Here is an 11,603-nt window from a genome sequence, read left to right as displayed (position 1 = left end):
GCTAATGAAGCTCTGAATATGCATTTCAGTGCTTCATTAGTAAACCTCAAAGTGGCCATTTGCATGGCCATTTTGAAGTCTGTGGCTAGTGTAGACACGGCCCAAGAGTGCAAACAATTTTGGGACCTCCTTACCCAATATACATCACTAGCAATCAAAATGTCCAGCCCACAATCACTGGGATATAAATGCCTCATTTAATAGTTTTATATTTCTTACATGTATTTCCCAGGACTGACAGACTCAAGTCATCTGCTGGAGAGAATCAGCCTGCAACCTTAGAGGCTAACACTATGTGCTCTATCCCATGAGCTAGAAGTCAGTGGGCTCTGAGCCATGGTTGTGTAGCAGAGACTTCGGTGCCTTTGGGGTTACACATATGTTAGTGCATCTACCTTAGATTCACTAGTCTTTTCCAATTGCAATTGTATGATTGTTTTGGTAAGAAAATTTTTAGAGGATCTGTTGTTATATAACTTGTCGTGCTCATATTCTGCTTAACAAAAGAAATAGGTAGGTGCTAATGCAGTGACTGTGGTGCAAACATGGGGCCTAATCATGTTCTGACAATCCACACAAGGAGTCCCTCCTTCCTGTCACCTCCATAGAATGAGGGCTCAGACACCTCTAAGCAGCAGGGCTGACAGCTTCAGTGGCCCTGGGGCAATGATGGGGTTGGGGCGGTGTAGGGGGGCAGCTCAATGCCTTTGAAAGGGGTGGAACCGTGGGCTGAAGGGGCAGAGCCAAAGGAAGTCAGCTCCTAATACCACCCAAAGCACAACACTGGTCTCCCTGCACACCCCAACCAGACCTCAGAAGCCATGTGGAGTAGGGGAGTGATGCTCCCATGGCATTCCAGAAGAGCTCTGGGCCCCTTTCAAATGCTGCGCCCCTACACAGTTGCCCTCCTTGCTCTGCCCCGTGAGTGGGTCTGCTCCTATGGCCTCCCCCTAGCTTGTCTTACACCCCGCAGAGGGTTGTGTACAAGTCTGAGGATCCATGCATCAGTCAATAGGGCAGGCTGAAAATGAGGCTGTACGGGACATTCATTATTCCCCTGCAGCTCAGAAGAGATTAGAGAAGAAATGTAACACAGGCTATGGCTATATTACTGTTCTCTGGCTCTGCCTACACAGCGAACATCCTTTTTGGGTGGCCCCAGCTGCAGAAGCCCTTTGCTTGGGGCTCTGTTTGAATTAAGAAGCTCAGGGAATCTATGGAGTTTGTGTGGGTTGATCACGTGGGCTGCCTCACAGGGTGGCAAGTTGTAGTGAGCAGGTATGGGGTATAGGTATAGGGAGTGGGACTACCTGTATAAAAGCCCAGCCAGAAGCCCATTTGGGCCCGAGCCTCTGGAGGAGCCAGACACTGATCCTGAGCTCCCAGGCTGGGAAGGTGGCCTCATCAAGGAGGAGCTACCAGCCAGGACAGAGCACCCACTCTACCCAAACCCAGAGGAACTTGACCAGCTACCCAGCCAGGTATTATCAGAGGGGCAGTTTTGGAAGTGGTCCAGAGATAGCTGGGTCAGCGTGCTGCAGTGTGGATGCCCACTGACACCAGTGGCAGACTGCTCTGCCACTAGTAGGACCCTGGGCCAGGGCGCAGTGGACTGGAGGTGGCAGTCTCCCCTTCTTGCCCTTACAGGTGCAGGCCTGGGTCCACCAGCCCTCTACCTTGCAAGGACCATACCCTGAACTGCGATTTGTTTGTTGCCCAGCCCTGAGCCAGGGGTGGGGCCTAGCAATTCTACATTGAACTGTCATCTGCTTATCACACTGCCCTGATCCTGGCCATGGACACTGCAAAGCCTGAGTGCAGTCCCAACCCCCAGAACTAAAGCCTTCACTGGCCAACAGCCCTGAGCCGCGTGACTAAACTTAGGTGGCTGACACTAACCCTGTTATCCAATGATGGGGAAGAAATCTCTGTAAGAGGAACCTGTGAATATTACCGCCCCCCTTTAGTTCCCTCCTAAAGAGCTTTCCTATGTGATGAGAAGTTGGGCCCCTTCTTATTGTTAGAGACAGTTATTTCCTACTGCCATTGAGAGATCAAGAGTTCTTTAACTAATGTCTGCACAGCCACTAAATAGAAGCAGAAAAGTTTCCAGTCTAGTGCCAGAGGGTGTGGGTGTGTAGTGAGAACACGAGGAGCCATGGCTGTGCTTTCTCTGAGACACATTCCCTCCTAAAGCCTCCATCTAAGCTCTCCACGAACTCCAGCATGGACATAGTTCTTCAAAACACAGTCAGGTGATCAATGTGTCATCCAGAATCAAGAACAAATAGGAGCGCTGAGCCACTCTAGTATGATCAGCATTGGTTACTGAGCCACCTTCTAATACAAGATATGAATCCATACCTTCTGTTCAAGGGCTGGGTATATTGCTGACCTGATAATATTGCCAGTTTCCATCCAATGGTAAATTAGTATTAGAGATAATTTGGCATGTAAGAGACTGAGTAAATCTTAACATTGTCCTACATGGTTAAGCGATGCCAGAGATTAATTTAGGCTTTGTCTACACTACCACTTTTGTCTGTAAACTTTTGTCAGTCAAGAGTGTGCAACCCCTCTCCCCTGACCAATATAAGTTTCACTGACAAAATTGCAGGTGTGGACATCGCTACATCAGCAACTGAGGCTATTCTGCTGACATTGCTAAAGTTGGTCCTTGGAGGTTGTTAATTATTCCAACAGAAGAGTTCTCTCCTGCTGGCAAAGAGCAGCTAAATGGAAGACCTTAGAGTGGCACAGCGGTAACAAGTGTATCTGTGCTGCAGTAAGGTCAATAGTATAAGAGAGCCTGAGTGTCGTATGGAGACAATATAGTAATTGTTCCTCATGATTAGATGCATCCAGATCAGTTTAGGGTAAAATATTTTTTTACTTTTATTATTTTTAGGCTCAGTAAAACTTACCCAAAGTCCCCTCAGAAGCACCTGAGAAGTCAATGGCTCGATGCTTCCCAGCTCAATGCTTCTCAGACGAGAGCCATACAAAGCACTTGCAGAAATGATCTGACTTAGAAACAAGCTCTTTCTCTGTCTGTTTAGTTTATAAAACTTTAGCTTAACTTTCATTTCTTCTTTAGTTGCCAGGGTTCTGTTTAATTAAAAGCTAAAACTGATACTTGCTGGTTTCAGAGCATATTTATTCTTATGACAATGATATATCACGTTAAATAATGCTTTCTTAAGTGCCATTAGCACATATCTGATCTGAAAATGTACAAATATATACAAACAAAAGCTTAATATTAATAGACGGGCCTAAAATGGATAAACAGGAAGCAAATAGAATGTTCCCAAAGAAGAAACAATGGTTGAAATGCATTAAAGATAAATAAGCTTTCTTAGATTTGACTCCCTCTAGAGTATTTTTAAGGAAAAGACTTGATAATAAAGATTTCTTTTTCTATCACAGTAACCCTCCCTCCCACACCAATCTCACAAAAATTCAGCTCTTTCTATGTGCAATGTATTTATGACTCCTGTACACAAATGTTCCTCTCAGCACCATTCAAATTCAGCCCTCTGCAGCACTCCAACAAAAAAACAGTGTTAGAGCAAAACATAAAACAATAATAATAAAAAACATGCTTTTAGCATAAAACTGTGGAATGTCAGAAATGTATATACCAAATATATGCCAGCTAAATAGATGTAATCCCGTTTGTTGCAGTCCATGAGTGCTGAAACAATGTTTATAGTGGGGATGCTGAGAACGCTTGAGCCCAGCTGGAAACCCTGTATTTAATGGAAACTAGTTCAAGTCATGGGGTCCTACAGCACCCGCCCCTCCAATTCCAGGAACCATGCATCAGTCACATAATGGATCCTACTGAAGTCAATGGGCTGCTTCCATGAGGAAAGAGAGTAGTCTTTGAGTGATAATGACCACACTAGAACATAAGGTCATAATTTCAGTATGTGCAAAACCATCAGTGACTTAATGAGAACACCACACAACCAAGGGCTCATAGAATTGGCTCCTAACCAACCTCTACCTCATCTTGGACAATTAAATGTTCTCCACTTTTTCCATTTGCGGTGCCTCACTTATCAGTTGTCTGGGAATGGTGCTTAACCAACCACCAAAAGGCCAGAAGCTTTTCATTTAAATAGTAACAATTTCAAGGTAACCTCCCACATTTCAATTACCATGTCATCTGAAGATGTTCGGGTGACCATCCACCCCATTTTGGCTGGGATGGACCCATGTTTCAGGCACCAGGAAGGCATCCCAATTTATTTTAACAAAGGGGCTAATTGGCCAATATTCAGGCCCCCTGCACAGACGCAGCTGCTGGCCGGAGACCACATATTCATGTGCTCTCCAGGCACGTGAGAGAGGGAGCCAGTGGGGGGGCCTGACATTGGGGCGCAGCTGCTGCCTGATTCCCAGCTCCCCATGCCTTGGGAGAGCTGGGAGGAGCACCAGTATGGCTGCAACTCCGTTCCCAGCACCTCGAGGTGTGGGACAGCCAGGGTAGTCCCCCACGGGGGTGACAGCCCCATTCCCAATGCCTCAAGGCATGGGGCAGCCATGGAGCCACCTACCCTAATCCCAGGTGTCTCATATTTGGGGTCTAGAAATATGGGCACCCTAGCAGGCTAAGTTCGTAAGACAAAACTGTAAAAGTGCCATTGGTCAGGAACACTTTGTCTTAGCTCCTACTGGCGCTGCCATGGATATGAGCAATGGTAGTACATTTATCTGGAAAAGGCATGTGTAGAAAAGGCCACTGATGCTGGGAAGCAGCGTCTGGGAAGATGAGTTTTCCATAGAATTCCTCTATTTGTTTCCCAGGGGAGCAAAAAATAACCATGTCAACAAAACAAAAAAGTAGTTCAGTAGCACTTTAAAGACTACCACCTAATAAATTATTTTGTTAGTCTTTAAAGTGCTACTGGGCTACTTTTTTGTTTTGACAGTATATAGACTAACACGGCTATCTCTCTGTGACTAGTGTAAACAAGACAGACTATATCTTAATTTATATTGTAAAGACAAGAAGAATGATATGTTTATTAAGAGAATGTTTGCAAGCAAATTTTGGCATACAGGTTAGAACTACGGTCGAGTAGATAGGGTATCCAGGGGCAGGTGTTTGGAAGAGGTACAGGGCCTGTACACCCATTACATTAGATAATGGGGTACTGGAGACCCACACATACTATAGGGCCAACATTCCCAGAATAAAAGTAGTGCCTCAGAGGCAGCTCGTGAGTAATATAAGTAAATTTTGGTGGAAGGGAAGCAGGGGGAGTTAAGGCAGGTAGTTTATTGAAATATTCATTGAGAATGTAAGGGGAAATATATATATTCTGGATCTGAGTAGGTGGATGGTCATGGTAGCTTAGCAAATACATGTTAGTGGACGTGCTCCCCTAAAAAGTGGGGCAGTGGTTCCCAAAATTTTCAGCATCATGCAACCTTTTGATTTTTGAGAAACCCTCACACCCCCTCACCTCCTCTTTACCATCATCCAACCCCCCCTTTAACAAAAAATTCAATTTGCAATTTAAAATAAGCACAAAACCATGATGTAAAAATGTTATTTAAAACTAAAAATAAGCACAAATAATTTTTCTTGGCCTGTTGTGGTTGCCTGGTACAGCCCCAGCTGGCCAGTTGCCTGAGCCCCATGCCAGCCTCCAGAGATGCCTGCACCAGCCACCCACCCGCCTGAGACATGCGCTGCCAGAGCTGCCTGCCCAAGCGCCAGCCGCCACCCACTCGCCCACCAGCCGACGGGGCTAGCTGTCCACTTGCCCACTGGCCACCTGAGCCCCGCACTGCCAGGACCAGATGCCCACCTATCAGCCACCCAGCCCAGCCGTAGGCTGGCCACTTGAGCTGCCCACCCAAGCCCCACACTGCCCAGGCCAGCCGCCCCCCTGCCATCCCAAGCAGCCTAAGCCCTATGCTGCCGTGGCCAGCCACCTGCCTGCCCGCCCGCCCAAGCCCCACGCTGCTGGGGCCAGCCTCCCAAGCCCTGATCTGTCAGGGCCAGCTGCCTGAGCCCCACGAATCCCACAACTGGCTGGCTGCCCAAGCCCCTCAATCCCTGTGAGCTGCCCACCCAAGCCTCTCTCCTGCCCTCCTACAAAGCCAGGCACCCCCAGCCCCCTATCTAACCCCATCCTCCTCTTTTCCCCCCCAACCCACACTCACTGTTCTTTGCAGGAGGCAGTCAGCTCCACCTGGGTCTTTGCGAGGTCCTTGCTTTTTATAGCATCTGTGCCGGGTCACCCATGTAAAAAGTCAGGGGCTGAGAGCTGGAAGCAAAGGCCGGATCTTTCTTCAGGTGGGGGGAATGATGGGGTGGCTGGGTCACCTTGTGCCTGCCCCCCACAGAATTTCATGTCCCCCCAGGGGGCACACCCCCCAGTTTGGGAAACCATGAAGCAGGAGTATCAATACTACAGCACACACCTTTCAAACTTCATATAGAACCTAACAAGGGAACTGTGCACCCATGCCCAGTGCTTCACAGGGCATTTTGACCTGCAATTGGCAAGGTACCCCGAGAAAAAAATGTAACATTCCCAACCTGTCTGGGTACTGAAATATAGAAATGACATTTGAATGAAGGAACATAACCACAACTGGTGCATGATTCACTAATTACTCCCCATCGTAGGATGGCTCTTCAGCTAATATTTCCACACTAAAGCTTCATTGGCATTTTCTGTACTGCAAGACAAATGATTATTTATTATGGGGATGGGTAGCTAGATTAGTTGCTGATGCAACTCCATCCACTTTACTGTAATCACTCAAGGAATAAATCTGAACCATTATGCCACAATATCCACAAGGTCAACTTGACATATTCCATAATATCTTCCTACATTATTTAAAAATAAAAAAACCACCTTGAAGTATTTGAGTGTTTCTTTGTTCCTTTTTCACATCATAGTTTCTTCAGAAATATTTTAGTGGGTGATTTTGGGGGGTTGGCCATGTTTCATGAAATCTATGTATAAATGTTTTGTTGAAAAGAAGATAAGCTCCATGAGAAAAAACCATTTATAAACTATAATTATTTTCACATAATACTTGAAATGAAACTGATTTGTTAAAAAATACCATCTTTGCATATGCTGACACAGAACTCTTATGCTTGTTAAAACAAATTCAATAGAAATATAAGCCAATGGATTAAATGATTGTTTGATTATTTCATAATAGTGTTAAAATGCTACCATTTCAGACATGAATTGCCTCTCAGATGTGCCTTGATATTTAATTCATCTGCCTATCTTTTGCCAGACAGGTAGTAGCCCTTCAAATCGGTCACTGCTATGTAATTATTAACCTGACTAATATCATCCCACTAGCACCAGGGTAGAAATGCATGGGGATGGTAACAGTGTGTGGGACTGTTTGGTTTTTTTAATCATGACTAAAACAAATGTTTCACAATTGAGCAGCTGTGACGTCAGTTGGAGATTTAGAGCAGACAGTATCTTTTTTTCAGGTTTATTGAGAAAACACAACTCTCGTTTCCCACCAGTTGCAAAATGTGCCAAATAATCTGAATGCTGTTGCAGTGGATGGTTGTGTGATGTCTGCTAATAGACCCATCCTATCCCACAGACTGGAATTACTTGCCTTTTTGTTTATTTAAATGACACTGTTGTTTGAAAGGATGGAGGCTTCTTATCCTCTTGAATCATGCATTCTTTGTCTGGGATCCTCTGTTTAGGCACTTTTAGCACCTCATTAATTACTAACTACAACAAAGTCCTGCTGTTTTGCAACTCTGGTGCCTTTGTTAAGAAATCACAGTTCTGTGTGAAAATGTGAAAGGAGATTGTTAGCTGCCATATAGCTAGCCTGTGTGACTCTGTATTCTAAAAAGTGGACCTCTGGTTCTCGTGAATGTACATGCATATCTACCCTATAGCATAATCTGTCATATTCTTCTTGGGTTAAATAAACTAGCCAGAAGCATAAGGAGACAGTAAGATTCAATACCTTGAGTGCAGACATTATGAATAATGTTGTATCATACGAATACAATTTTGTGATGACTATCTATCCTGCAGTTCCATTATAAAACACACTCTAGTTGCCTTGTCATGAATCTGTGACCACTAAAATCCTCCCATTTAGTTATTTTTAAAAATTGGTCACAGATTAAATAGCTGGATTTAATTTTGGTTTTAAAAGGCAGTTTTGAGGGATATTATGTCCTAGGAAACTGAGAGGCCCTTCCTGTCTGGTTTGGGTTCAAATTTTGTTGGTACTTTTGTATATATCTTGCTGTGCTCCATGAGTATGTGAGATTGGCAGTACACAAATGTAACTGTCTGATTGTGGTCTAGTTTATGTGAATTAGTTCACTGCTCCAATTCACAGAATACTCCATTCCCACTAGTGGGCCAAAAGGAAAAGTGAAGAATTGAATGAAGGTGGAACGTGAATAATTCCTCTCCAACTTAGAGGTCTTTCCTCCAAGTCACAAATACGAATCATGGCTGGGCAGTAATGTCATAAATTGAAATAGGACATCCTGTGCTCTAGTCCATACTTAAAAATTTAAACCAACCTGACTACGTCCCTAAGAGGTATGAAAAACTCACACCTGTGAGCACTGTTGTAAATGTGGCCAAGTCAATGGGAGACTTCTTCTAGTGACCTAGCTACTGCTGCTTGGAGAAGTGGATTAATTACATCACTGGAAAAACCACATGGGTTTATACAAGAGACATCAACACCACAGCTGCATAACAGTGTATAACATAGTGTAAACATGAGGTGACATTTATGATACATTTAGGGCCTAATTCAGGAGATCATCGCTATCCAGGACAGCACAAAGCACACACTTAACTCCCATTGACCTCACTGTGCTTAAATATTGTCAAGGATAAGGGTGAACTTAAGCATGTACTTAAGTGCTTCCTTCAGTAAAGACCTAAGGGCTTTGATGGTTCAGGATTAAACACTGGACAAATAAAAGGCCAATTTATTAAAATAAGTGTTAATTATTAAACATTTTCACATTTTGCATACTTTTGCACATAATTTGTTAAATTTAGATATCACCTAATGACATTTTTAATAGTCATCATCATTTTGCAGCCAGCTCTGCCTTACTACATCCTAATTAAGTGATAGATTGTGGCTAGTCCAGAGACCTTCCAGTGTCCCTTTATGCAGAGACCAACTGATGTGTCTACCAAAAGGAGCCACTCTTTCTGCTGCTGGCAGTGAGTGAAAAGGGTAGAGAGGAATGGGGAGACGATGGGATTATGGCACCCCCACTCATGCATCAGTGAGCACAGCTTGCCATGCCGAGGGCAGGAATGCACACTACACTTGTTTAAGGAGTGGTGGTGGAGTTGCCATACAGGAAGTGCTTACAAGAGACCCAGCAGGACTCAGGGCTCTCACTTCAGCCTAATGGCTCTAGCACGGGTCATCGCTGAAAAGCCACAGTATTTCCCTCTGTGTGCAGATGAGTCAGTTTAGAGACACGTGATTTCAAATGTTACCCAAAAATTTATATGAGCCAAAAAAACAAAGATGTGAACTTTTTGCTAAATGCTAAAGCATTTTGACTGTATGCGCTCACATACTAGGAGTGCTGCAGAAAAGCAAATAAATAAGCTAACAGAGACAGAGCCTAGGGATCCTATGTAAATATGTAAATCTTTGTTGTGACCCATATCCTGCAATCTTACCCCTTCAAAACTCCCACTTCCTGGGGGTCTTGCCAATGTAGGAAGGCTATACCTGTAAGTGCCAGGGCGTAAGTTTAATGAAGTCAGAATAGACTGGTGTATCTCCCTTCATGCTCTCACTTATTCTGATATAAGAATACCTGTTATATTTTAGAAAAGCCTCACACACAAACACTGACTCTGGTTCTGGAATATGTGTATCCTCAGTGAATTATAGTCATAGAATTATATCAGTTTATGTATTATTTACTATTTGTGTTATTGTAGCATCTGGGAGCCCCAGTCATGGACCAGAACACCATTGTGCACACATTGTACAAACAGAACAAAAAAAGTCCGTACCCCAAAGCACTTCCATCTAAATATGAGACTAATGAGCTGCAGACAGATGGGGGAATACAACAAACCAATGATTTAGCAATGATTTAATCAGGGTGATTATACAGATACAACTAGTCAAACTTTCCCATGCGGAAAAGCCCACAATTTTATTTTGGTGCTAATTAGGGGGCTCACCTGCTTGCATTTGATTAACTGAGTGGCTTACTAAATTCTTACTGCAGAATTTGCCCATGCTTTCCCACACTTTTATTCTAACACGTCATGAAACAGAACACCAGCTCATTTCCAATAGCATCGATGGTCTGACCTCAAACTCACTGACACTGGTGGAAAGACTTGCACTAACATTAACGGGCTTTGAATCAGGCCCAAAGTCAGAGACACTCCAAGCTAACTTGCTAATTTAAGGCCCAGAGTTCCAGATTTTACACAGGCAAAACTGCCTTTGGCTTCAATGGGCTTTTATTACAATGACAGAATTGCAGACATTAGAGATGGGAAAAACCAATTAGGTCATCCAGTCTGTCTCCTGCCAGTGTAGGATTGTTCCCTATTGTACATTTTTACTAATACCCTGTCATTATATCTGCTAAAATGTCTAAAAGTATAAGTTGTTTCTTAAATACTGCAGGACTTTTAGAAACCAGTTTATTTTAAAAAAGAAGTGCTGCAAACAAACCATCACAGCTTGAACTTACTGCAAGTAAATCATTTCTCATCACTCATTTCTTCCAATTTATTTAAACTATGAGATCATAATCCCCTATCTGTGATATTAACAGCTATTGAGAATGCTTGCTATGTTACAGGAGATTAACCTCTTAAATTGAACATGACTCAGGAACAAATGGGTTATTTTAGGAAACGCGCAGGCAGACACACATATGTTTAACCCTAGTTATTCCCTTCTCTCTGCTTCCCAGTGTGTCCTGGCTGCTCCGTGTCTGTCTGGTTTACTTCATAAAAACTTTGGGACGAGAACTGTTGCTACTTTAGGTCTTGTGTCACCAAGCAAATTGTCAGTGCTTAACAGATATTACTAGTAGATATGGTGCAGTGTGACTGTGAACTTGGTGTCTCGCAGCCCTTACTGTCTTTGGTGAGCATTACTCACTAAAGTAAACAGGGTTCTTCTGGGAGTAAATTCTGACCAATGTTAGTGCCGGTTGCACAGTTTTAGCCCAGGGTGCGCACCTGAAAAGGAAAGAAAATTATAGTTCATACAGTTGGCCGTATTCCCCTTAAGACTATGCATCAAAATTACTCTAATGCCTTCATTTCTTGTGCTCTGCTTCTCTAAAAGAAAAGGCAAGTTTATGATCCTTTTGTTCACTTGCAGGCACACTATATCCAATGTGGCAAGGGATGAAAAAGGGGCCAACTTCAGCAATTCTTATTCAAGTGCATGGTTTTGACCAAAATGTTTTTTAAAAAAGCAAAATATCAACTAGCAGTGGATTTAAGAAGAATCTTAGGATTTAAAACTCTTATTTTGGACGGAATCTGCAGGTCTTGGAACTGGCTCCATTTTTTTCCAAGATATTTGAAAATCTAAGC

This window comes from Carettochelys insculpta, chromosome 3, assembly GCF_033958435.1.
Source record: "Carettochelys insculpta isolate YL-2023 chromosome 3, ASM3395843v1, whole genome shotgun sequence".
NCBI classification, from domain to species: domain Eukaryota; kingdom Metazoa; phylum Chordata; order Testudines; family Carettochelyidae; genus Carettochelys; species Carettochelys insculpta.
The sequence above is the reverse complement of the archived record's forward strand: the minus strand, read 5'-3'. Positions refer to the sequence as shown.